Source organism: Mesocricetus auratus, unplaced genomic scaffold (assembly GCF_017639785.1).
Source record: "Mesocricetus auratus isolate SY011 unplaced genomic scaffold, BCM_Maur_2.0 Super-Scaffold_4256, whole genome shotgun sequence".
NCBI classification, from domain to species: domain Eukaryota; kingdom Metazoa; phylum Chordata; class Mammalia; order Rodentia; family Cricetidae; genus Mesocricetus; species Mesocricetus auratus.
The window spans coordinates 63,554,012-63,580,241 of record NW_024429182.1 but is presented as its reverse complement, the minus strand read 5'-3'; the positions used below and the strand labels follow the sequence as shown (position 1 = coordinate 63,580,241).

The 26,230-nt window shown below is 44.3% G+C and overlaps 1 long non-coding RNA gene across 1 annotated transcript; it reads left to right on the top strand.

The window, feature by feature from the left end:
* The first annotated feature begins 11 nt into the window (after window positions 1-11).
* On the top strand, window positions 12-26,230 carry LOC121134548. Its single transcript, XR_005871638.1, has 3 exons — window positions 12-83; window positions 162-289; window positions 25,510-26,230. It is a non-coding gene; the product is annotated as an uncharacterized LOC121134548 (long non-coding RNA).

The window sequence follows — 26,230 nt, the reverse complement described above, 5'->3', positions numbered from 1 at the left end:
ATGCCTATAGACCAGGATTCATCTTGGGTCTTGATCCTTTACTGACCATGGATCTCTGATTAGCTTTTGACACCTGGTGCACTGTAAGTATCTGGGTTCCAGGAGCCTCGAGACTGGACTTGCTCCTCCAGTGCCTCATGGCTTTGTTTGCTTCTGAATAGGTATGTGTGAGGCTGGTTCTGCGCTACCACAGAGGAAGGCTGTGTGGTCAGGTAGAAGTTGTCTCCAAACAGCTGTGGCTGCACTCCTGCAGATGTAGAAGGTGGAGATTTTCACTCCCCAAAATGATGTAAGCATTCATTTTGATAAATTTATTTATTAGTATCCATATGTGGAGAGTAGAGGTAAACTTTATTTGTGCTTCTTCAGGAGCTGTCCACCTAGTCAGGGGTTTTCTCTGGGGCCTGGAACTCACAAGTTAAACTAGACTTGTTGTTCAGTGAACCCCAGGTTTCTGCCTATTCCCCTGCCTCTGGTGCTGGGATTACTATGCATGCTATTTCATCTGTTTTTTTTTTACATGGTGATAGGAATGAAATTCAGGTCCCAGACTTACGAGTAGTCACTTTAACATATGAGCTGTCTCTTCAGCCCTGGACTTAGCTAATAGGCATCACCATTCTAAGGTCAGAGCCTGGAGTCTTACTGGTGTCTTTCCCTGATGCTCACATCTGCTCTTGGTGTTTTCCACTCACACAGCCTTCCATGTGGACAACATCCAGTATTCCTCAGTGTCCCTGTCACAGAGAATAATGTCATTCCACAACATACTGCCCAGGGCTCCAGCTTGGCTGTGGAACAGAATGGCAGAGCCTGGGTGCAGCTGCTGCTGGCTTAGGAGATATGCAGTTGCTCAGGCTTCTCCCAGAACGCTAGAGAGCCTACGTTTTCCCTCACCCCCCTTCACTATGGTAGGATTTATTCTGCTTCACTGTGGTGGGATTTAGTCTTCCGTTTGCCAATTGTCTTCTGTGCTCACCACACAGACAGAGGCTCAGAGAACCTGGAACTTAGAATCACAAGCACTCTGACATTTTATTTCCGAATTAGAATGTCCCTAAGGCAAGAAAGTCATAGGGAGGAGTTGTAACAGGTGTCCTCCTTGTACCCTGGGGCCCATTTGATCATTAGGAATTCAGATGTATTCAGAAAGCATCTACTATATCCTAGGGTCTGATGAGGTCCCTGAGATAAAAGGATGAATACTGGCCTGGGAGATATGTCAGTAGATCAATGTTTAGTGTATATTCTTCAAACACGTGTGAGGATGCTGTAGGAGGAAAGATCATAGCTACAGTGAAGCTGAGTGGAGGGTGTTGAGGTTAGCAGGATGGACCATGCTCTGTTGTCATAACAAGCCGACTCAAATCTCGGTAACTAGAAAGGGAAAGTGCTTTCCCTAGCTGAGGACAGTCTGATACAGACAGTCTGTAAGGAGTTCCTCATTAGGGAAAGGAAAGATGGGAACAGACATTTGCTCCAGAGCTTCTGCTGGAAGGATCAGACATCATTTCTACTCAGATGTTGGATAAAGCAAGTCGTGTAGCCTAGACTGTCTCAACAGGAGGAAGTTCCATCTCACGTTTGTGAAGAAGGACTGATTGTCACTGAGGTGGACAAAGGTCCTTGGCTAGCAGGGTGCTCTGGGAGCAAGTTCAAGGGTAGGAAGGAGATCTGTGCCAAGACTATTGCTGGCCTTAAGGAGGGTAGCTTGGACAGTGATGTGTTTTCTCATGGGTTAGTTACATTTCTCATCACTGGTACCAAGTATCCAACAAACAGCAACTCAAGAGAGGAGGGTTGTCTGGCTCATGGCTTATGGATATAGTCCATCATGGTGGGGGATGGCTTAGCAGTGATATGATCTCAGGAGTTTGGCAGCAGGATCCTGAGGCTGCTTTCTTGAATCTTCTTGGACCAGAAAGCAGAAAGTGGCTAAGAGAGAGTAGGGCTGGGACTATACAAGCCAAGTACCTCTCCCAGTGACCTTCTTATAACACAACCCCTCCCCAACCTCTTAAAGGTTTTACAACCAATCAAAGGAGTGCCACCACCTGGGGACCAAGTGTTGAAACACATGAGCTGGTGGGAGAAAATTTTCTTCTAAACTGCAGCACCTTGTAACTTGATGCCTCTTACTCCAACACAGCCTCTCAATGCCTGCATGGCCTGGACATGGGGCAGGGGGAAGGGGGAGGTGGCAAGAAAATGGAGGTTGTTCTCATGCAGGAGGAGCATGGCAGGGAAAGTAACTACAAAATCGCACCTTGTTTTCAACTCCATAATCAGAACTGGTGCTTATGGACTCAGACAGTTTTCACAACTTGGTTCAGAGCAGACAGCATCTCACTAAAGTTAGTGGGTTCTAAGGACAAGTACAGGGATATGCATGTTAACCCTGAAGAATTGCCTCTGCCAAATAGACCTTCTTTACTGCTGTGACAAAAACCTGACAAAATCATGTTAGAGAAGGAAGGAAGGAAGGAAAGAAGGAAAGAAGGAAGGAAGGAAGAGTTTATTTTGACTCATAGTTTAAAGGCTCAGAGCATCATGGTAGGGGAATCATGACATGACATGGATGTAAGGCAACTGGTTGCATTAGAGAGAGATGAATGATATTGTCCAGCTTGCTTTCTCCTTTTTACTTTTTATTTAGTCAGGGACCCCCTATTCCATGGGATGGCTTGCTAGTTAATTTTAGCTGTCAGGGTGATACAACCTAGAATCAGTTCGTAAGAGACTCTTAGTGAGAAATTACCTAGATTAGGTTGGGCTTTGTGTATGCCTGTGGAAAACTGTCTTTGGTGCAGGAAGACTCATCCCATTGTCGGTGGCACCATCTTTTAGGCACGAAACCCTAAGAGAGGAGAAATTTAGCAGAGAATAAGAAGCAGCAATGCACTGGCTCCCTGCTCTTGGCTATGGATGTGATGTGGCTAGCTGCTTGGAGTTTCTGCTTTGACTTCCATGAAATGATGGAGTGTAACTTGGAATTGTAAATCAAATAAACACTTTCTCCAAATATATTGCTTTTGGTCAAGGTGTCTGTCACAACCAGAAGAGAGCTATCACCCATTTTCAGTTGGGTCTTCCCTCCTCAGTCAAACTCCTCTGGAAGCACCATACAGACACACCCAGATATATATCTTCATGGTGACTCTAAATCCAGTCAAGCTGACAGTGAGGATTAACTATTATACTATACTAAGGGTACATTTGACAAGCTCATTTGGACTTCTTCATCTCAACATTTAGGGAAAGAAGTTGTTGGTCACAGTGAGTGTATGGAATGGCAAAAAAAAACTGAACTGCAAATGACTTACAAAAACACCGTTGTTTAATTTTCAAATGTAGCAGTCCTGGGAAAATGCCAAGATGCCTACATGTGGTCACCAGCTGAGGTGTTCACCAGGGCAGCTCCAAGGCTGAACTGAGGGTCAAGGTTAACTGTAAGGAGCCAAGAGTCAAAGATGGGAGGTATACATACATGCCAAGGATAGCTGCTTCTAAGCCTACTCACATTGGGTTGAGAACTTTACCCCATGACCATATTCTAGTTTCTTTTCTGCTGCTGTGGTAAAACACCCTGGTGTAAAGAAACATAAAGGAGAAGGGGTTTGTTTAGCTTAGACCTACAGGTTATAGCCCATTATTGTAGGGAAGTGAAGGCTGAAACTTAAAAGCATGATATCCATGGAAAGAAATTGGGGCAGGTGAAGATGGAGGTTTCTGTCCCACCTGGTCCCAGAGCTGTTTTGCCCCAATAAACACATGGACACTATATTAATAATAAAATTTTTGGCTGATGGCTAGAGGTTTTTATTGGTTAGCTCTTAACCCACAACTACTAACCTATGTATTTCTACATGGCCTCATCTTACCAGAGAACGTCTGGCCTGTCCTATCTTCCTGGTCTCTACATGGTGTCTTTTTCTATGGCCTCCCTCTCTTCCTTTCCCCAGCCTTCTTCTGGTCTGGTCACACCACCAGTGCTTTCTGCATGTCTATTAGCCAAACAATGTTTTATTCATCAACAAACAAGAGAAGCATATATGCAGAAGGACATTCCCCATCAGACAGAGGGTGGGAGGTGAAGGGTATGGTTGGAGGAGGAAGAGAAGGAGTGGGAAGGGTAGGGAAAACATACTTTCTTCCTTGCTTTCTCAGTACTCAGCTAGCTTTTTTCTTTCTTAAACACTTCGGGACACTTTGCCTAGGGAATGGTGTTTCCCGCAATGGGAAGGGTGAGTTAACAATCAAAATAATCCCCCATAGAAATGTTCACAGGGCAGTGTGATCAAGGAAAAGCTTCCATTACCTGTCAGGTAATTGTAGGTTGTCAGTTAAAACTAACCAGTACACATGTGTAAAGTGAGCTGAGAATGGAGGTTAGCCTAACCCCAGGAAAGGCAGCCAGCCCATGGCAGGGAGGGATACTAACGGGAGGGATATGATCCAAGTTCAGGGTGTGCTGGGATTTTCACTGTTTCTCAAAATGAACTGGAACATCCATTCATCCTTTCTTGAGGGGTGGGTCATGGAATCATAGAAGAATGGTATCTAGATTAGGAAGGACAAAGTCAGCACCATCTAGATAGACTTGCCTGTGACTGTCAGAGACCACACACACACACACACACACACACACACACACACACACACACAGAGAGAGAAGGGGGGCACATTACTTTCCTAAGAACAGACACATCCACCAAGACTCAAAGCCACTTCCACTATCTGGAATGGCTTATCCATATCTGAGCCACTCAACAGTGGCACCTCCTCCTCATGCTTGCCATCATTCCTGCCGATTTCAGTGGGCAAGGCTGGTGCTCCCACAACCCATGGGGACCAGAGACGACGTAGTCAATGATGAATCTGTTTGGCCTCTTGATGGAGCCAAGTGAATGCAAATCCATTGTATCAAGTTTTAATCCCTTCCTGTGCTAGCTGAGAATCTGCACTTGGCATGCTAAGCACTGAGTTAGAGAACAGGTGTCTCTGCAGAGCAGTGGGAGTCACTGTATTTGTTGACTCTACTTGAGTTTATTTAAAAATCTCTGCTGTATGTGTGGGGAACTTGCCCAAGCTTGGGGCTTGGCTGCTGTGGCATGCTGTTGGAGTTCTTCCATAAAGCCACCTGTGTTGCACAGACCAGCTTGAGGGTTACAGAGGAGGGGCTAAATGAGACAGTGTTAGCTGACTTTATGCATGCTCTCACTTGTCCTATGTCTTCAGAATTCCATCGACCATCATCACATGAGTGTAAGAGGTGTTTCAACTGCTAATGGGCTGGGCCATTGCCTTTAATGGTGCTCTCAATACTGTTTCACCACTGTTGTGCAGCTCTTCATGGAGATTACACTTGCTTCCTGGGATGGGTGGGAGTTACAGGAAGAGGCTGAGGTACTTCGTAATGAATGACACAGCTTTAGTCATCTAAGGGAAGCTGGTAAGAAGGAGGCCCATGCACATTCAGGGCATGTGGCCACTCTGACATTCTGTGGTACTCTTAGGAGATGAAGGTGTGTTGGAAGCAGGTGGCACCAAACTTCGGAACCATGGCTGGAGGCTGGCAGGGAGCACTGAAGAAGGAGGGGCAGTGCTCTCAGTTCCTAAGAAGTGCCTCTTGCTGTTTCCAGACCAGCACTGTGAGCTGTGAGAGCTGTCTAGATGGGTTCTGGCCCTCAAGACTGGCACATCAGGGTCTTTGTTATTTAGGGCTTGTCAGGAAACAGAAGATTGATCAGTTTGGGGATTTTGAGTTTGCCACATCTGAAAGGATGTGAGGAGTCCTGAAAGTCCTGGGTGCACCTTGCATAAGCTTAAATTAGTTCAGGATAGTGGCTACTGATCCTGGAGATGGCTGTCTGATTGAAGTTGTGGTTATAGGTACAGGGAGGAAGTTACCCTGAGACCTGAGGTGGAGGCCTGAAAACCACATTCTAACCTTTCTGGTGCCCTGAGTCTCCTGTAGCTACCTCTCATTGACTGAACTACAGAGGAAGCTAGAGGGTAAAGAAGCCAATTGATGCATCCAGGCTGGTCTTCCTCCTAGGCATAGATTGGGATGCAAAGTGCTTATGAGGACATAGAGAAGATACTTGACTCAGTCCCTGACTGACAACCTCTTTAGGTCCCATGCTTTCCAGAAGCTAGCCCAGCAAAGGAAATAAAGCAGATCTCAGGGAAGGGAGAGGTAGCCTTGGAGTTTTTGGTTTAGAGACTAATTAGCTCTAGCCCCTGCAAGTCCCTAGATACCATTTCCTTCAAGTCAAAAAATGAAAATATTGATGGCCATTTCCAAATCCCATGGAGTCCACATAGGGTCTGAGATGGACACAGAGGTGTCCCCAAGAGCAAACATCTGCTGTATAGTAGCAGTGTGGTTAACTAGACAGACAGCTGGAGAGAGGGGAGAATGGAGCTGCTGCTGGGCATCATTCTGATCAGAGGCAGGGACATTATACCTGTGATCAGATTCAGTCTGAATCTGGAGGCTGCATGGAGTGAGGCTTAGTCTTTGCCTACAACAAGAGGGACCAAAGGACTGGGGTGGAGCTTAGGGATAGGACCAGTGAGCAGCTGCCACTGGAGAGAAGGCACATTTGACCAATAGCATGTACATTATCACTTGGTTCTTGAAACAGTATTACCACCAGTTGCACAGTTTAGTACAGTTTCTGTCAGTCAGAGGGCTGGTTATAGCTTAATTGTGTTTACTGCAAACCTTAATCAAAGTATTAGTGCCAGCACCACGCTATTATCTGATGGCCCAACTGGGAAAGCTTATGCCCCAGGAGCATGTATTTGTAGGCAGTGTTTCTGTGCTTGTAGCGGCAGGACTGGGTGCCTAGCTTCTTACTGGCTATGTACTCAACTCTAGGTCCTTGGCACATTGTCTTCTCCATGAGGTAGCTCAGCATCTGGCTTGCTTACTCAAAACTAGAAAGGGAGCATCTCCTGATGAGGAAGTTATCCAATCCACACAAGGCCTTCATTTTAAGCTTTCTACTTCTCCACCCTCAATTGGTCAGGAGCAAGTCCCAGTCCTCACCCACAGTCCTGGGTCAGGTGGGGGACTGTACTGGGTGTGAAAGTCAGATGGTGGGGATCAAGAGTCCCCAAAGAAATGTCAAGACGCACACATCAACTTAGGCCATTTTACAAAATGAAATAACATACCCAATATAATCTTTCATATGTGTATTTCTGCCTATGTGTTCAGGTAAATGTTTTCTGTATTTCTTAAAAAAAAAAAGATTTGGTTGCACAATAGGCTTGTCGACTTGAGGTATATTATTTCTTTAAGCTGTGGCATCAGAATCCAATTATGTTTCTGTAAGAAAAAGAGTAGAAGGGAAATCCCAGAAGTACATTTGAGAAGCCCAGGGGGATTCTGCAGGCTTTAGCAAGAGGACCAGCCCCTAGACCTGAAACTTTATTCCTTGGAAATGGCTTTTGAAGGGCAATCATCACAAGAGAGGAGAGGCTTTAATATTGCAAAAATGTATACCTTTAAAGATTTCTAGCCAAATGACAACAGAAAATGGTAGAAAATGAAAAGACTCAAGTAACTTATGAAACACAGCATACATCCGTGCACCCAGCAGCCTTGGGTATTGGTATGAAAAATAATATGCGTCAGACCATAAACCTCATTGTAGAAAATTATGATTCCAAAACTTTAGCTAACAATATTTATGTTTTAAGATGCCTAAATGGAATCATGACCAATTTGAGTTTTGGATTATGGCGTCTTCCACTTTGAAGGTAATGTATAAAGCCACTTAGATACTACAACCCAGAGGAGCACAGGGGAGAATTTGGTTGGTAACTATGTATCTTGCTAGTCATTTTAGGACTGATTTTACACCTCAGTCTGCATGTTTTTATGTAACTAGACACCACTGTGATTAATTAAGCTGCCAATATTTTCAATGCCATCTAAATTTTTAAAATTAGTCATTTCTGTAATTTTTTCAGTTTTTCTTTCCACATATCTGTGAGCCGCATGAGTTTAACACATTCATGTGACAAATAAAAGAGAAGAGGAACATCAGGTATTCCCTCCCGTGTGCCACAAATAATTTAATTCCTTACATTTTGCCTGCTTGGCCAGGCTCTGTGTCAGGGTCTCCTTTCTCAACACTCTTGCTTGTATACCCATATATGCATAGAAGATGCATGTGTGGTAAGTGTTCATGTGTGTGTGCATGTATATGCAAGCCAGATGTCAGCCTCGACTATCCTTCCTTGCTGTGTTGAGACAGGGTCTCTCACTTCCTCGGAAATCACCAAGCAGGCCAGGGTGACTGGTCACTGAGTTCTGTGGGTCTCCCTGTCTGTCTTCTCAGTATTGGTATTTATTTTGGTTCCATAGTGCTTAGGAAGACAATGTGCGCTGACTGACTCAGTTCCTATCAGGGAGGGAAGCCAGAGAGCAACGAAAAGTGGCCAAGGACTTGCCCCCAGTGGCCCACTCCCTCCAGTCAGGCCGCATCTCCAGTTCCAGAGCATCATCAGGTGGTGACCAAGACTTCAGAACATGAGCCCCGTGAGCCTGAGGGGACATCTCAAACCCTCTTATTCTCCTAGGGATTCACTCATGCGCTGAAGGCCTTCTCAAAGGGATCTTTTCCTTTTGTGCCTTTGGAGTTCTTGTTATTACCTTCAATTTCCTGACAGTACATGTAGCTTTCCTAGGCTTCTATTCATTTTTCTGTTGAGAGGTGGGGGTCATTTTGACCTTTTCAAACTTTTGGTGAGTGTAAGTGCCTGCTGATTTTGATCCTGAAATTTCTCATTCATGATGCCTTTCAACCTTTCCTATTTGACGTTTCCCCATTTGCTTCAGGGCCTCTTGAGCAGATGTGTGATGCCTTCCCCGAGCACCAGTTCTCTGAGTTGACTCCTGTGGGCTGCCCACCATTTTTTACCTAGTTGTACTCTGCTTCTTTCTTTTTCGTTTCCTTGCTCACTGATGTCCTCATCCACTGACACTCGCTGCTGTGTCCACCCAACTGCTACGTGTGTCTATGGCATTACACTTCAGTCACTGCATTTTTATTTCTAGATTCCTCTTTCATTCCATTGACACTTGAAGAAGTGTTTTGTTTCCTTCATGTTGTTAAGGTTGTCCTTTAACCTCTTTACTATAGCATGCATAGTCAAGTCATCCTGGCTGTCTAGTCATTCCCTTGGATGGTTGGGATTGCCATATAGCCAGTGTGACCTTTAAGCTTACCCTAAAAACATGTACTTCTGTGACTTTTTTGGAGAAGGTCTTTATAAACCGTTTTCCAGTTTTATAAGATCCCAGCTCAATCTACTCTTTTAACCCAGAGCCTCCCAGCCACAATACTCCGTAAGTCTAGATATCACATTCTGCCCAAGTATTTCCTGAGTAAACAGCTTCTGAGGGTCAGGAATCCTTTTCTACTCATTCTCTTCTCTACCTAGTTCCAAGAGATGCTTCCCTCTGGTGTCTTGGGAATGAGGAGAGAGGAAAGTGCCTTTTGTTGGTGTATATTCAGCATCTTCTAACATTGCAAAGGCCACAAGTTGTAGGTAGATTTTTCACTCTCGACTTCCAGTTCCCAAATAACCACACGGAGACTGATTAATTATGTAAGTTCATCAGGTAGCTTAGATTTGTTTTCAGCTAGCCTTTTCTAACTTAAACTAGCCCATTTTATTAATCTATGTGCTGTCCCAAGGCTTGTTTGTTTCAGGTATGCACTGTTCATCCTGCTTCCTTGGTGTCTCCTCATGGCTCCACCCTTCCTCCCAGCATTCTCTGCAAGAACAAGTGTTCTTAACCACCAAGCCATCAGTCCTGTGCTCAACCTGTCTTTTTCCTCAAACAGCCTGTCACTTCTCTCAGGGTCTCATTTCAATAATTTCCAAGAGGAATGGAATTGATCTAGATATCACTACCAGAATAGGTCTGAGCTATCCCATAGCTTCCCCTGAGAAAGGAACTGTATTAGAATAAGGGACTTGCTTGGGAGAATATACAAACTAACAAGAGAGGTTGAAAGAGTGAGATGAAGAGCCCCAGGGACAAGCAGCATGGAAAGAGGAAGACTAGGTATCAGGTGGGCATCAAAGACATCATCCTCAGGTGCTGACCAATCTTCTGAGCATTCTCTGGCCTGCTCTGCATGAAGCTCAGTCAGAAAACCCTGTCACTTCTAGACCTGAGGATACTGTACTTATGCTGTGGGACCTTGGTTCTGGCATGAGTTTCAGATGCATGTGACTAAGCGACTTACCAGGCCAAAATGTGTGGCATCCTAACCCCACCCCCAGCTCTGTCTTTTGGCAAAGTCCTGGGTCCAGACAAGGAAGATGCATTTTTAATTTCAATGTTCCTCACTTATCTGTCCTGTGGGCCTTGTCTTTGTCCTCATGGATATTACAAGGTGTCTGTAGAAAGTATATATTTAGAAACAGCATTCTTTTGGCCCAGCCATCACCAATTTCAATATATAACTATTAATCATTCTGTAATAGGAAACTCTGTGTTTGCTGAAATCATTTGGGTAAAAAAGTGTGCTAGAGATCATCTGTCAGATTGCTCATTCTCTGTGAATGTTTATCTATTTCTGGGGTGCTGCTGAGTGTGATTTTCTTCCCCAGGAATGTGCAGATGGATGGCATGGATGATTAAGGGCAACACTGGTTGAGATTAGGGGTGAGGTGGCCTTGGTGGGCCTTATATTGATACTGTACTACTCAGGGGGCTCTTATGACCTAGCATGTGGAGCACTGAACTGTAGACTAGTACTCAAGGGCATCTGGAGAGGGCTGTTTGCCTGTGACCAGTTAGTTCTTAGCTCAGTACCTATTTGCCTGCCTGGCTATTTTCTCAGTTGTGGATTCAGTGTGCATTGCCTCCCTTGCTTCTGCAATTATAAAGCTACAGCGAAGTGGTTCTTAGCTTTCTGATGCTTTGACCCTTTAATATAGTTCCTCATGTTGCGGTGACCCCCCACCCATAAAATTATTTCATACTGTTGTGAATCATAAATATCTGATATGTAGGATATCTGATATGTAACCCCCAAAGAGGTGAAGACCCATAGGTTGAAAACCGATGTTCTAGACCATGTTGGGTATATAGAGACACATCAAAACATGTACCATCCTCTCATCCTTGGCTCTTAAGGTGGAGGTTATAATTCCCATCTTGACCTCAGTTTCTGTATCAATGAAAGGAAGCAAATGCCTGCATTACTTCTAAAGATCTCTGAATCACTCCTGTGGTCTAGAATAGATCAGTCACTGTGCTAAATTGATGACAGCATTTATCCTCTCAGGGGAGAGAGTCTGGAGGATTTTTGGCACAGTCTAGAGGTTTTCAAGGTGGATGAAGGCAACTGAATCGAAGCTTTCCAAGTTGGACCAGTACTCAACCTGGGTAACTCAGTCTCATATCTAGTAGTTGTACTGGAAGGATATTTGGGAAGCCCAGAAATCATAAGAGGCAAGGAAATTAAAAATATGGAAAGTAGAAAAGGCTGCTAAGAGGAAAAAATCAATTAAAGTCCAACAAGAACTGCACATAACTCACCTGTTTCCCAGGTGATGTGCTTGCTCAGTATTAGGGAAATTTGTATGCAACCACCTCACATCAGAAACTCTAAAAAGCCATTAATTTTGGCATTATTTTTCCGTGAGGATTATAAACAGTTTAAAGAGTTTTAAAATGCTAGCCCCATTCATCAGAGACCTCGGTGAATACCCCGAAGAATACGAAAACGGACACGGTTCTGTTTCATTCTGGAAAGCCCGTGAACCTTCTACTTCTCCACTCCTTGATGTTTGGAGCAGTGAAAGGCAACTGTCTCCGGGGGCTTCCATCAGGGCTTCACTGTATGTGAAGCGGGTTGGGTGAAGAGCCGAGGCCGACTTGAGTTCTCCCTGTGTTTCTGATGGTGAGAAGCTGACTTCTGGATTATCACACAAACACATAGAAAACATAAAAAGGAGCAAAATTATGCAGAAGCACATAAATTATGTAGATGATGGAAACCCTATGCAAAGCATGATATGTGCACATAATGGCATATTTCCCCAGGGCCTAATTGCATCCTTTGGGTAACTTCTGAAGCAGCTGAATATTCAGAAGAAAGCAAATGTATTATAATTTGAAAAACACCACAATAAATAAGGCTGCAAGAATAACTCATATTGTATTGTAAGCTGGAAACTCACAGTCTGGCCATTTCCCCTTAGTTTGACCAAAGCCCAGAGCTGCCAGAAGCAATCAAAGCCAAGCCGCACAATGCATGGTTGTGTTTTTATGTTCAGCAAAGGACTTCTTCCAGATATCCAAGTTGTGCAACAGATACTTCTCTATTGTTACAACAGTATCCAGTCGCTTTATTTCTACCCACCAAATATTTCCTATAGTTCATAGGTAGGCCAGCCCTGAGCTCTCTCCCTGTGACTTTATATGAGAGACAGATTGAGGAAATCAGTGGAGACTTCCCCTCACCAAAGTGAGAATAAACAGTACTTATTATCATTTGAAGGAGTTTTCTCAGCAAGGGCCAGCTGTCATTTGCCACTAGAGTTTGTCTGGGCTGAGGAAGACAACGGGATGGTATTGACAGGTGTCTGTTACTGGAAGCTGGGGAGCTAAAGGTAGATTCACTGGAAGAGGAGTGACCAGTGGGGTCCCCCCTTGGTATGTTTTCGTTGGTTTGAGTTGGTAGCAGGCATGAAAAGCAAAGAAAATGGTCATTATTGATCAACTTCTGAGCATTCTGAGCCAATTTCTTCAGAGTATAAGTCAGAGATGTTTCTGTGAATGGTATGGACAATGTTGATATGTCTGTTCAGCCTTTTATGGCTAATCATATGGAAATTAACACAAGAAAATTCTAAGGTCTCTGAGGGGACCAGGGAGGTGACTCCATGCAGTGATGGAGCCAAGATGGGAGGAAAGTTTAGCTTACTGTTGTTGGTCATCTCCAACCGCTGTAATAAACAAAAACCAAAAGTACCAAGTATGAAGTGTCTTCAATGACAGAAATTGATTGCCTTGCAGTTCTGAGTATTAGAAGCTCAGTATAAAACTTTGTTGCTTCCCATGGTCTGGGAAGAGTATGTTTCAAGCCTGAACCTAAGCTTCTGACCCCTGAAAACCCTTGGTTGGCACACAGCATCACTCCCTATCTGCATATAACCCTTCTTCCATGCATGCCTTTTTCTTCAAATTTCTACCTTTCACAAGAACACTAGTTACAGTGGATATTTGCCTATCCTAGCCGCCTTAACTTGGTTAACTGCAAAGATGAAAATAAGGCCACATTCACTTAGAGCTAGGATTTCAGCATAATCTATAGGACAGTTAAACTCATAACATACTTAAAGGATGTTCTGTCTATTTAGAGCCTGGAGTTCATGGGACCAAGTGGCCGATAAGGTCAGAATACCAGGTGGGATCTTTGGGATTGCCCATTGTATCTTTGTAGAATGTCCCCTATGACTCCATGACTTTGTTTATCCATAGCCAAGCTAAGAAGTCTTAATGGACTTATGGAAGGAAACAAGAAAAGTAACTGATTTAATCTGGGCAGTGGTGGTGGTACATGCCTTTAATCCTAGCACACAGGATTCAGAGACAGGAGGATCTCTGTGAGTTCGAGGGCAGCCTGGTCTACAAAGGGAGTGCCAGGACAGGCTCCCAAGCTACAGAGAAACCCTGTCTCAAACAACAACAGCAACAACAACAAACAAAACGAGAGAAAGACAGACAGAAAGAAAGAAAACTGATTTAAATAGGGATTGGGTTTACTTATTTTAAAGTCAGTTTTTATATGTGTGTATTTAAAGTACAGTTGATCTATACAAGGCATCAAGTTTAAACTACTATAGTCTATGAACCCCATAATTGTTCACCAAGAATAGATAGATGGGGATGATCATCTCCCCTACATTCAGAGACACCTGTCAACAATGGTGGGAAATGGTCACAGGTGGCAATCATAGAGGAGATTCAAAGAAGGGGACTACAGATGCATTGGCTTGGAATATGTTTAGGGGTTCACAGTCAACATGGTGTGAATGCCTTCAGTTTGGTTACTATTTCAGGAGGAGGTTGCCTTTGTATCAGAGTAATAAATGTTAGATTTAGAACTATCCCATGGGTTCCATAGTAGGACCAGAGGACATCTGGCGACTTGCCAGTTGAATTTTTAGAGGAGATATTAAAAGAAACAGAGGCCAGGAAAACATTATTCAACATCTGCTAGAATTCATTGTCACCCTCTACCATAATGTACTATCCCCTGGGAAAGGGGAGGTGGGGGTAACCAGGTAGTGGGAGTCAAGGTCAGTAAGCTGTGAGCAGCCACCTCTCCACAGTGATATATGTCATATACACACAGTGATACATACTTGCGTATGTATGTAAACAGTCACACATGAACACACTCACTACTTTTGTGGATTTAAACTATAATCAGGAGCTTAATCAAAACTATAAGAACTTATAGGCAAATCATAATTTACCTGCCTTTGTCTCTATAGTCAACACATTTTGGGCATTGTGAATGGAGTTATCTTGCTACCAAATGGTAATACCAAATGGTGCTGACTGTTAGCTAAGGCTGGGGAACATTTGTGGTAGTTTCCAGTAAATGATAGAGATAGCTCCTTGTGACCATGGTCTCACAAACCACAAGTGGTTTTACATAACCAAGACCACCTGCAGATAGTAGAACATATCTTGGTCTTATGGTGACAAACCCTTACCTTGAAGTGTGTGTCTGTTAGCTAATTCCCTTAGTCACTAGCTACCGCTCCTCCTCTTTGGAATAAGGCTGGGCATGCAAAACTTCTGTGATCCACAGGATGCAGGAAGCTCAACTCCTAACCCCATGATACTCTGAGAAAACCTGGGTGTATAGCTCAGCCCAGAGTTATTGATGACAGACAAAAACAGTCTGTAGCTTTCTCTTCCCCCCTCCTAGGAGCTCAGATGTCCCTAAAGTACAGAGCTTGAGTCTGTCTTTCTTCCTAGCTGTGATGGAAACAGGGATTAGTGAGATGCTAGCAGAGAAACCTCATCTATGAAGTTATGAATGAATAATTCTAATTTCTCACAGAGTTCTGAGAAATCAGTTTGTTTTACATAGAAATGCAATATGTTCTTGAGCTCTCTATATGCGATTAGAATTTTTCCCTCTACTTGGTACCTGTTTCATTACAGAATGGAATTTTGAGCTTATAGTTTTGGACCTATGTCGCCTCATGCATTTCAATGTCTGTGCCCCAAATCCCTCCTTCTATAGGACATATCATCCCCACCTTTCTTACTTTTCTTTTCACATTACATTGGGATGTGGGGAAGTGGGTGGAGAGGCCTTCTTTAAGATTCCCACTCTCATCAAAGCAGACACCCAACCTTCTCATGAATGTATTTGGAGGAATGTGCCAATTTTTAAGACAAATGATGATTGCTTAGCTCTGCTAAGAAAAATGGAATTGCCACGCCGGCCTCAGCAGCCCTGTGTAGATGAAGCAGAGATCGTGGCAACGCATCCTGGTGAAAATATCCATCCGAGAAGGGCAATCAAGGTCGTCGAGTCCAAAAGCAGCAGAGACTTGGGAAATTTTCTCAAAGGGAAATCAGACTGCCTTGGGATTTGAGGAGATGAAACTGAGGCAAGAGTGAGAAGAACAAAGGGCAGGAGCTGGTGGTCAGTACAGGGATTGTTGACCATTCGGTGCAGTAGGAGCCGGGTTTGTGGGTGAGAGACACGGATGGGGCAGACTGGTGCAGAGACCTGGTGGAGCCGAGAGACAGTCACCAACAAGAGCCAGCTCCACTGGGCTAAGCAACCATTTCTCAGTGGGGTTCATCTTAGAGAAAAGCAATTTTAACTTCAGCACACACACCTTTTCCTCTTCAATAGCCCCTGTGTGTTCAAAGATTGATAGAACACCATTTTATTTCAGGTTCTGGAGCTTGTAGGGGTGGGGATCTGTGGTCTGTGGGGCATATACATGGGGATGGTGGTACCGAGGATACAGGGGGCTGCATGAGGTTGATCAGAAGGCCCATATAGAGGAGGATGCATTTTGTATAGAAAACATTGTCATCTGCCTCACCATTGTTTGGAACAAGATTATCCAATTTGTGACCTCCCTGAGTCCATCCTCTCTCCTTTTTTTCACCCTTGGTCACCGCCTCATTCATTAGCACCTTGGCCAGAGGAAGGGGGAATTGGAGAAGGCAGTTGATTTATATTTCAGCAGTCTGGTTGGCTCATGGGGCAAAAGCAGTGTGTTAATGAAACCGAGGTCAAAAGTAGGAGCCCCAGGTGGGCCAGTTAGTCTGGCTGCCTTGGCTGGTTTCACACTAGCCTGGCTCATTGGCTTATATGTACATTGTGCTGGCTGAGAATAACGTGTTATTGGCGTAAATCTGTTTGTGGCATCAGAAAAAACAAACAAACCAGTGCTGGTGTATTCTGGTTTATAACATGCTCTCCTGGTCCCATGGGGCAGTGCCAAAGGCTGATGTGGTGAAAGTTCTATGCAGTGAACTCATGCAACTTAGTATTCTCAGTCACCATGGACAATGTGAACTCTGTGATCAGGTGATCAGCACACTCTCATAGGCGCTTCAATATTTAATAAGCTATGGGCAGTGTGTCAACCAGGCTGGCCTGATTGGTTTATCTATCCAGCATTCACTGATTTCAAAATGGCCCTGCCTTTTGCACTGGGATGGGAGGACCTGAGTCGGGAGGATGGAATCCACAATTTACATTTGTGCATCTTCTTATTTAAGGCAAGAATATGTATTAAGGTCTTGCTATGCTTTTGGTCATGAACTAAGGTCTCAGATTGAGAACTGGTAAATTCTAAGAAAAAGTCAGCTCACAACTGTGCCTCGCTGAGCACAATGTGTCCTTCTAATGACGTTTGTGTATGTTTCATGTATGTGAATATGTGAGTCTGTGTGCCTATATATGTGAATGCAGGGGTCAAAGGAAGACTTCAAGTGTCTTCCTCTGCTACGCTCCACAGTATTGCCTGGAGATAAGATCTCTCATTCATCCAGAAGCTCATCCTTTTGGCTAGGCTGGCAGCCAGCAAGATCCTGGGATCAGTCTGTCTCTGTCCATCAAGTGCTAGGATTGCATGGGCAAACATGACTGACTTGCTTTCCTACAAGTGTTGGAATTTGAAATCTAAGCCTTGTGCTTGGAGGGCAAGCATTCTGACTCACTGAACCTCTCCTCAACCCTATTATTGACAAGTTTGTAGGATCATGTTTTCAATTGTTCAGCTTGGGCCATATTATTTCCCAGGCAGCAAGGTCTCCATTGTCCTTCCAGAATACCGGGAGGTGCCTGTGGATCACACAATGAATTTTTAAAAAGTCTATCTGTCTATTTATCTATCTCTCTATCATTTATTTATCTATTATGTATTTATCTGCCCATCATTTATCTATTTTCCATCATCTCCCTATCATTTTTCTATTATCATCTATCTAAATATAACACTTATTTTATGCTTTGTATGCATAATTTTACAAACTATATATATATATATATATGGGGGGTGGATGTGGGTGCATGTGTCTGTATGTATACATACATATTCAGCTATGTCTCATCACCCGCCATGGACTCTGACTCACAGATGGAGCTATAGCTACCCAAGGGTCTGATGAGGGACAGAAACCGGAACTATTCAAAATATTTTAGTTTAGAAACTCACAGACCCTGTAGAGTGAAGGAAGACCTCTAGGTCTAGTTTTCTTCCAAAAGGAGAAAAGTCAGCCAAGCCCCAACAGAATTTTCATTTTTCTTTCACAAAAATTGTATTTTTCATTATTTCTTTCCCCAGGGAGGCAGCAAGACAGGCAAAGGGAGGTGCATAGGGGAAATAGCCTGGCTGAGATTAAACAAATCTCTCTGGCTGTGTGTCCATCTGCCCACCCATCTGTGAATAACCTGTAATTATTAATAATATGAGTGATGTCATGAGCATTTTGGCAAGAATGCCAAGCCCCAGAGACCACTCTGGAACCAGGCAGCTGAGGACAAAGCCTGAATGGTCTGTGTGTTTGCACTGGAGCCCAGGGTGAGTCTGGCTGCCTGGCGCCCAAGCCTGCCAAGCCCTCTCGGCGGTAGCACCGTGCATATTGGGCTTTCTCTTCAACTTTGGATGAGACCAGCGTGGCGGCCTCTCAGAGGAACACCTCTTATATAAAATATATTGAGTACACAATCCCCCCAAAATGTCATTCAAAAGACACGTGGTTCTGAGTAGGATAACTTTCACCTTACTGAAGACATAGTATTTGAAAGAACACAAGAGACAGGTTCACACTAGAGGATGGAAAAGGGGAGAAAGAAGTTAAGGATATTGCCCTGGGGTCCAGGTTCTCTTTTTCGGCAAAGTACTTAAATATCTGGATCATAGGACGATAAAACCCTAAAGCATCTCAGAACCAGCTACCTCTAAAAATGTTAGGGAGCTAGAATATTCCAGAATGAATTCCATGACACCCTACACTATGGTCTAAGCTGAAGATTTGGCACCAGTATCAGCCATGTTCCAGGCTGTCAATTGGGTTGTCTCCATATGGGATAAGAGTGGGGTTCAAGTGCTCTGAATAGGCACAGGTGGCCAGGCACCAGTGTGGTGGTGGGTGCTTTCTTTACCAGGCTATCCACACATCTCCTTTTTATAAGAATGCCAATCACACTGGACCAAGAGGACTTGTTTTAATTTAACTACTCTTTTAACAGCCGTGTGTCCCAGTACCCTTCTATTTTGAAGTACTGGACTTAGGATACTCAGGGCTTTGATGCAGTATAGTCCATACATAAACAACAGTGTCTTACTTGTGTGAAGATAGTAGAAAGCCCTCATTAGCCTTCTACTTCAACAGCACCACTACAATATCTCTTTTTCTGGGATCACAAGAAGACCTTGCTCTTCTTAAATTATACATATATGCGAAATAAGCATATTCTGGGCAGCTATCTGTTTTTAATAAAAGAAAAAGCACATGAGTGGGAGATGAGTTTGTTTGTCTGTGCTGCTATAATAAAATATCAGAGGCTTAGAAATGTATGAAAAACAGAGATTATTTCTCAGCGTTCTGGAGTCTGCAGAAGGCCAGGTCAAGCTCGCTGGTGTCTGGTGAGGAGTGTCTTCTGTGTACTTTCTGATTCTAGGGTGGAGCATTGCTGTTTTCCCCTCACAGGACTGAAGGTGGAAGGGCAGAAGTGGGAATCCATGGATGGGCAGAAATCCACTCATGAGGGCCCCACCCTCATGACTTCATCACATTCCCAAGTGTCAAGAGCCTTTGGGGTCCATACCCAAGGTCCTCTTCAGGGTTCAGATTTGATGCCACAAGAAGTGAAAGGAACTTTGGCTTAGGGTATCTGAGGGTGAATAAATTCTCTCACACCGTCTATTATGAACAAGTCTCCTTATTCTTCTGCCTCTATTCTAATTCTCTTCCTAATTCTAATTTCCCCCAACTTCTCTTTTAGTCTCAAAAGTCTCTTTCTTACAGGAGTCTTCAAGTAATGAAAAAAATTACAGGAGTTACCTTACATTGGCCCAAAGCACATTCCTAGGGAAAGCAATAAGTAGCGAAGTTATTTACCATGGCAACACAAGGGTTTCAAGGTTTCAGGAGTAAGGTTAAGGGTTTCAAGGTTTCAGGAGTAAGGTTGTGACCAGATTGGGGGTGGGAACACACAGCGCACAGTTACAAACTTTGGGGCATAGTTCTGTTGCCAGCAGACTTGGCAAGTGAAGACTTGACATTCTTTTCTTAGTGTGTTTTGTGTAGCAACCTTGGTTGGACATCTACAACACTGACCTGTGTATAGCTGTAAGGTTTAAACTTACGATCTATTTACAAAACGCCTTTAGTCTAGTTTGAATTTGCTGTGAGATAAAAGTGAGCTAATTGTGTGTAGTTAGTCTAAACAAAAGGAACAAAACAGGCTTTTAAGTGTCTATAGATCTTGTGGGACAAATAGATCTAGTTATGAAGAATGTCCTAGCATAATACATACATACATATATATATAAATTATCCAGTTAAATGAAAATTCATATTCTTGATCACAGATACAGGTGTACCCAGTAGATGGAATATTTTCATGAGGTAGACACATAAGAAGTGGGAATACACCCAAAGCTACTTTTAGGGAAGAAATGAAGAGGCACATGAAAGAAATTTGAAATTTCAGATACAGGCAACCAGTTTTCACAGTCAGTGGTCCTGTAAGCCTTGCTAGACAGGATTATCTCCATCAGAGTCTGGTAGGTTGACACTTAAGTTACCAGTTTCCATATGCTGTATATTTCCATGGCCTCTGACACCCAAGGACACTACCTGCCAATGCCCCACACAAGGGGCTATGTTTCACCATTATATGAGGATACATGTTCAAGCCTCCACGGACAGTTATTCACTGAGGGAGAGTAAATGAAAACATTGGGGTTCATGGCTCTGTAACTCCTTGGAGATAGCTACTGTATCTGAAGGAGACTGTTTACCTCAACTTCCTGTGTTCTGTCCTCTCACATCTAAGGGTTAGCACAGCTTTGACATATCTGGCTTGGTCTCACTTCCTCATGTTATCACCAGAGTTGAAGGGTATCAGCCTCCTGGTTTCCCTTCTTTCTGGTCTCCACTTAGCAGCTAGAACGTTCTTTAATGATACAGCATAGCCTAAACCACATCTTTGCTTAGAACTTAAGGCTCTCTTTTGCCTTCTTATCCTCCTCCCCTGACCCTTTTACCTAACCTCATGGGTCCCATCAATTCTCTGTCTTTTACCCAGTCCAGCCTTTGCACTGGCTGGCCTCATTATTCCTTCCCTCTCTCCCACCAGATATCCCCATGGCTCATTTCCTGTCTTCACTGAGGTACCAGTTCAAATACAAGCCTAACTCATTAACTGCCCCAATCATTGAAGAAAACAGCTTTCCTCCGAGGCTCTCCTACTTTATGGTCCCACTACATCATTCTTCATGGTGCTTATTGTCATCCACCATGCTGTTATTATCTTCTGAGCTGTTAAGGCTCAGATCATGGACGCTGATTGAACATTCTTTTCACAAGTCTCTGGGATTAGAGAAACATTTGACGGGAGTGAACTAAGGACATCCTTGCTCAACAAAAGATGCCAGAGGCAGAGGAAAACATATGAACTCAGAACATGGGACTCCAGTCATGCAAAAATGGTCAAATACCACCACCCCCTTCCATAAAAGGGGCAGAAAGAGCCCTGGTGAAAAGATGCTATGAAATGCTGCAGATGTGCTGGTTTGGGAGGGGGGCACACAACAGTGCCCAGACAGAACATGATTAATGTGTGAAACTCAGCAGGAAGGGAGCCTTTTAACTAGAAAGTTGTCACAATTACATTGGTGACCATAAGCATTTAAACTCACCCATTGGGGGAGGAGACATGTCCCTCAGTGAATTAAAAAAAATCAGATGTTACAAGATGCTGCTTGGTAGACATCCAGTTACAGATAAAAGAGGATTAAGGCTGGGAAAGGACAACAGATAAAGCATGCTTCATTTAAGAAATTAGATAACATGACCATTGATTTTGATAAAAATATAAAACCTAATGGATGCATACATGACATTAATTAAACTCCTTAAGTAGGGTCACATAACACAGCACCAAGGCATTTAAAATCCTGTAAGAAAGTAGCAATGGGGAAGGGTGGCTATGGACAGGAAGATGGTTGCAGAGATAGGCAGCTAGGGATCACAGCTCATATGAGGGCACAGGGAAGCCTGTTAATAACGGTAAACAGACATATGGACAGCGTTTTTGCCAAAGCAGGACTTTCCCATCTCCATGAAGCATTCTCTGGAACTGGAGAAGATATAAATAAAAATCATAAAACCTTCCAATTAAAAGATTACCCTTTGATCCAGACATACAAGCTGGCAGACACCGAACAAAGCCCCCAAAGAAAAGCTAAATTAACTTCAAAGAGCAGAGGCTTTGGGGCAGGGGTGGGGGGGGTGGAGCTCCATTCTCCAACAAGCAGATGGAGAAATTAGGAAGTTGAGAAGTGAGAAACACATCCAAGAACTGCTTCATTGAAAATGCACCCCAAAATAATAGCATTTACAATCCTTGGGGAATCTCACAAAATAAATAAAAATAGAGGGAAGGTAAACAGAAACCGAATTAGGAATGAGAGGAGGAGCCAATAAAGAAGTACCTTTCAGGAGTGCCTCTGCTTCACTGTGCCTTCCCAGCTCTTTGTGTCAGTCATGGCACTGCCTGCTCTGTGCAGGGTGGTCCCCAGGTGTGACAGGAAGTCATGGGGTGAGGAGCTCCCAGTGGGAGGATTCCCTATGTCTCAAATGAGAAAAACGTGTGGTGTGGTTCAGTCTTTGACTGTTGTATTGGCATGCATTTGCATTTTTCAGGTCTGAGGATGTGGTTTTCAAGTTTCCCTAAGAGTGGCTTCTCATCTCCCAGCACAGGCCAACCTTTGTTTCTTTCTTTGGGAGGGGCTCTGCTATCTCAGCACCCCATAACACCTTTGGCTGTCATCCTTCTGTGCTCAAAGTGGTTTGGGCTAATATGGGAAGGTATGGAACAGCATCTATTACTGAAAGTGGAAAACAAAAATAAAATAAGAATGTTTGTATAAAATAGGAAGATTTCACTAGCAGAGCCAAAGCAGCCATATCTTTACGTGACAGAATCCATTAAAGGGTTTATGTACAGCACTGGCTAGGTAAGCTGTCAAAACTGGGAGACTCTTTCCCAGACATACCCACTACCCCCAACATGTAACCAGTCCTAAAACAGTGAGACACTTCACAGACTGCATGGAATCTTCCCATACAGGATGCAGTCAGCCTCTAAACTACTGCCATAGAAATGGATGGATTAACCCTGGGGTGACAGCACTCAAGTGGGGGTGTTGTAGGGATGGCTCTGATAGGTTCCCTAGAAAGATGGCAGGTTCGTAATCATACTAGTTACCTGGGGAGAGAGATCTATATGAAGATGCTGGCCTTACTAGGGCACCCAGTGGGTCTCAGATGCTTGGGAAGGCACATTATTCACCCATGTTGGCTTCAGTAATCTGAGGAGAACTAGGGTAGAGTCAGGACTTGGGAATCCCCTCACAATCCCACTGAGTGAGTACAGGTCTGATTGGCTTTGCCTTGATCAGTGTATGTAGGCAAAGGGGACCTTGTGTGCTTGTAGTGAGTGTGCATGTGTTTTGGGCACACATATGAGATTGTACACATGCATCAAATATGTCAAGCAACTGGGCCACTAGCATGGGGAGATGCAAGCTCCCAGCCCTCCTCTCAGGTTGCATGGGTCTGGCTTCAGTGCCAGCCTCTAAGCCTATAGGCCGAGCTCCAGTCCCTGCAAGGGAAGGTGGTTGCAGGCCACCCAGGGCTCCTGTTGCTAGGAAACAGCTTCCTTTGATTGTGTATGTGGAGCATGCCTGTGTTTGTCTTTGGCTCTCAGAAGGACAAAATTCACCATGTGGCGACGGAGAAATAATATTGAAAAGCACGTTAAAAATGAAAAAGGTGCCAAATGGCACTCTGGATTGCAGATGCTCCCTTGCTGCGGAGCCCGCCACTTGCAAAGGCAGGACCATTCCAGAGCTGACTGAGCATTGCCCAGGCATGGGCTCAGGCTGCATTCCTGCAGGAGCACTGTCCTACCTTCCCACTCTTGTGTGCCTGAAGGATGTGGCCGAGTGTGTGAGTTTGCAGTGTGAGGCCAGGGACTGTTGCCCAGCTCTCTGTCCCTGCTCTCTCCCTCCTTGCCTAACCCAGGGGTATAAGCAGAAGGGCGGACAACAGGGAAGTGTGAGTCTCCATTCAGCATTTGGGAAAGTGGCACCATGTGGCCGCAGTTCACTTCACCCACTGAGTCAGGGGTGCTGGAGAATGGCACTCACTATTGAAATAAGTCTAGTGTCTCCTGTCCACCTATTATCATATGAGACCAAATCTGGGGAGATCAATGAGAATGGCCCCGGAGGGAGGGACAGGAGAAAAGTCAGGATTTCTTGCTGTGCTACAGGAAGAAGAGTGGATCCTTGTGCCCCCTGCCCTCATGTCCTGCTGCCTTCTCAGCTCTGAGCCTGACTGCTCAAATGTCAGGCCATCCATGTGTCAAAGCTTCCTGATCCCTGGTGCTCTTGCCCCTGGCAGGCCTCAGCACCAGTTGACTCTTGACTTTAAACTCCCCACCTTGGTCTGTTGTAACCACTTGACAGCTCTCATGGCTGACCTCCTCCAGGGCTCCAAATTCATCAGGCCAACAGGTGCAAGCATAGCCATCCTGCTCACCTCTTTGTGGCTGTTTCTAGGGTCTTAGCGGGTGCGTGGCAGTTCCTCTGTGGTCTGGGAGGAAGCAAAGCCAGAGGGCCTACAGATCTTTTAAAAGACTTATTTCTATTATTTTATTTATGTGTAAGTGTGTGTTTATGTATGAAACGTGTGTGGGTACCCAAGGAGGACATTGTATCCCCTGGAGCTGGAGTTATAGGCCGTTGTGAACTACTGGACATGAGTACTGGGAATCAAACCCTGGTCTTCTGCAAGAGCACTAAGTGCTTATAACTGCTGAGCCATCTCTCTAGCTCTGATCAGAACCTTTTAATGAGATGCAAATGTGGATGTCTTTTTAAAAATAAACCACCCACCATAGGTTTCAAACATGAAACATTTAGAAAAGTGTATATATAGATACACACACACACACACACACACACACACACACACACACACACACACAAACAAACCCTGAACAAATTCAGAAAAACAAAACAAAACAAAAAAGCGCTGTTATCATTAGTTAGCAGCCTGGTGCGTTTAAATGCCTTTCCCCCACATTTTTGTTTGGATGCTTGTTGACTACATCTTCACATCATACAAATAAAATTTTAGAATTAATTAGATCAAGTGCAATAGTATTACAGGCCTTTAAAATACTTTTTGGTAAAAAAATTGAATTTATTATTGGTGCTCAGAGAGGCAGGTTTTGGCATGATTATTAGCAATACCCTGCTGGTTTTTCTTTATGATTCTTTGGCTGCAGAGAATCCTCAGGTGGAACTTAAGTGGGTACATGCCAAAGGGATATGTGTAGATTCTGCCAGCAGATTCCTCTTGTCTAGCTCCTTGCATGGACCCAAACCTGCCACCAGACTCCTCTGACAGGTGGAGGCATGCCTGGTGAGGGCCGCCCACTACTGAACCCGGGGAAGCTTCCTTATGTATCACAATTATAGAAACACCTGTGCTAAATACCTTTGTGCAGGTTGGGCTGGTTCTGAGAGTTTGCGGGGTGCTCCACAGCCTCTGAATTTCTCATTTCTCCACAGTCAACAGCTGCAGGTGTGCACAGTGGGAACTGCTGAGGTCTGGGGAGGGGGGTTGTGACGACAGACCTGAATCTAGGATGACACATTTATCCTCCCCAGCGTCTGCACCCCGTGGTATCCCCGTGTTTACAGAGAGGGCAGAGGAGATCTGTCACTTCAGACCCACCTGGTGGCTCACAGCAACCTGGGGAGAGAACAGAAGGCAGAGGTAAGAGCTTCCAGAATGTAGGATTGTCACAGGGGCCAGACTACTGCTGGCTGTGGTATTACCCAGTAGGAAATGCAGGCAGGCAGTGTGGGAAAAGAAATGGGTGAGACAATCTACCATGGCTGGGGCCGCATCTGGCTTGTGGACATCTCAACTGCCATTTTAAAGGGTTTGTGGTTGTGACTATTATTAAATATCCAGAGTGTCTGTTGAGTGGACTCTGCAGCTTCTTTTGGACCATAATAAGCATGTCTCCAGGGTCCACAACACCTGTTTGCTGCATCAGTACTGGTCACTCCTCTTGAAGGCAATGCCTTGCCACAGTTTCTATGCCATTAGCCTGTGCAAAACCTCTGTGGGGAAGTGAGCTGATGCCAGGAGGGGATACACTGTTCTACCTGTGGTGGTCTGAATGATTTGGCCCTCATAGGCCATATGTGAATACTTGCTCTTCTGTTGGTAGAACTTTTTGGGAAGGATTAGGAGGTGTGGCTTTGTTGGAGGGGTTTTGTGGTGGGGGTGTTTAAGGTTTCAACAGTTCACACCATTACCAGTGTTTCTTTCTGTCTTTCTCTTTGTCTGTCTCATACTTGTGGATGATGATTTATTAGC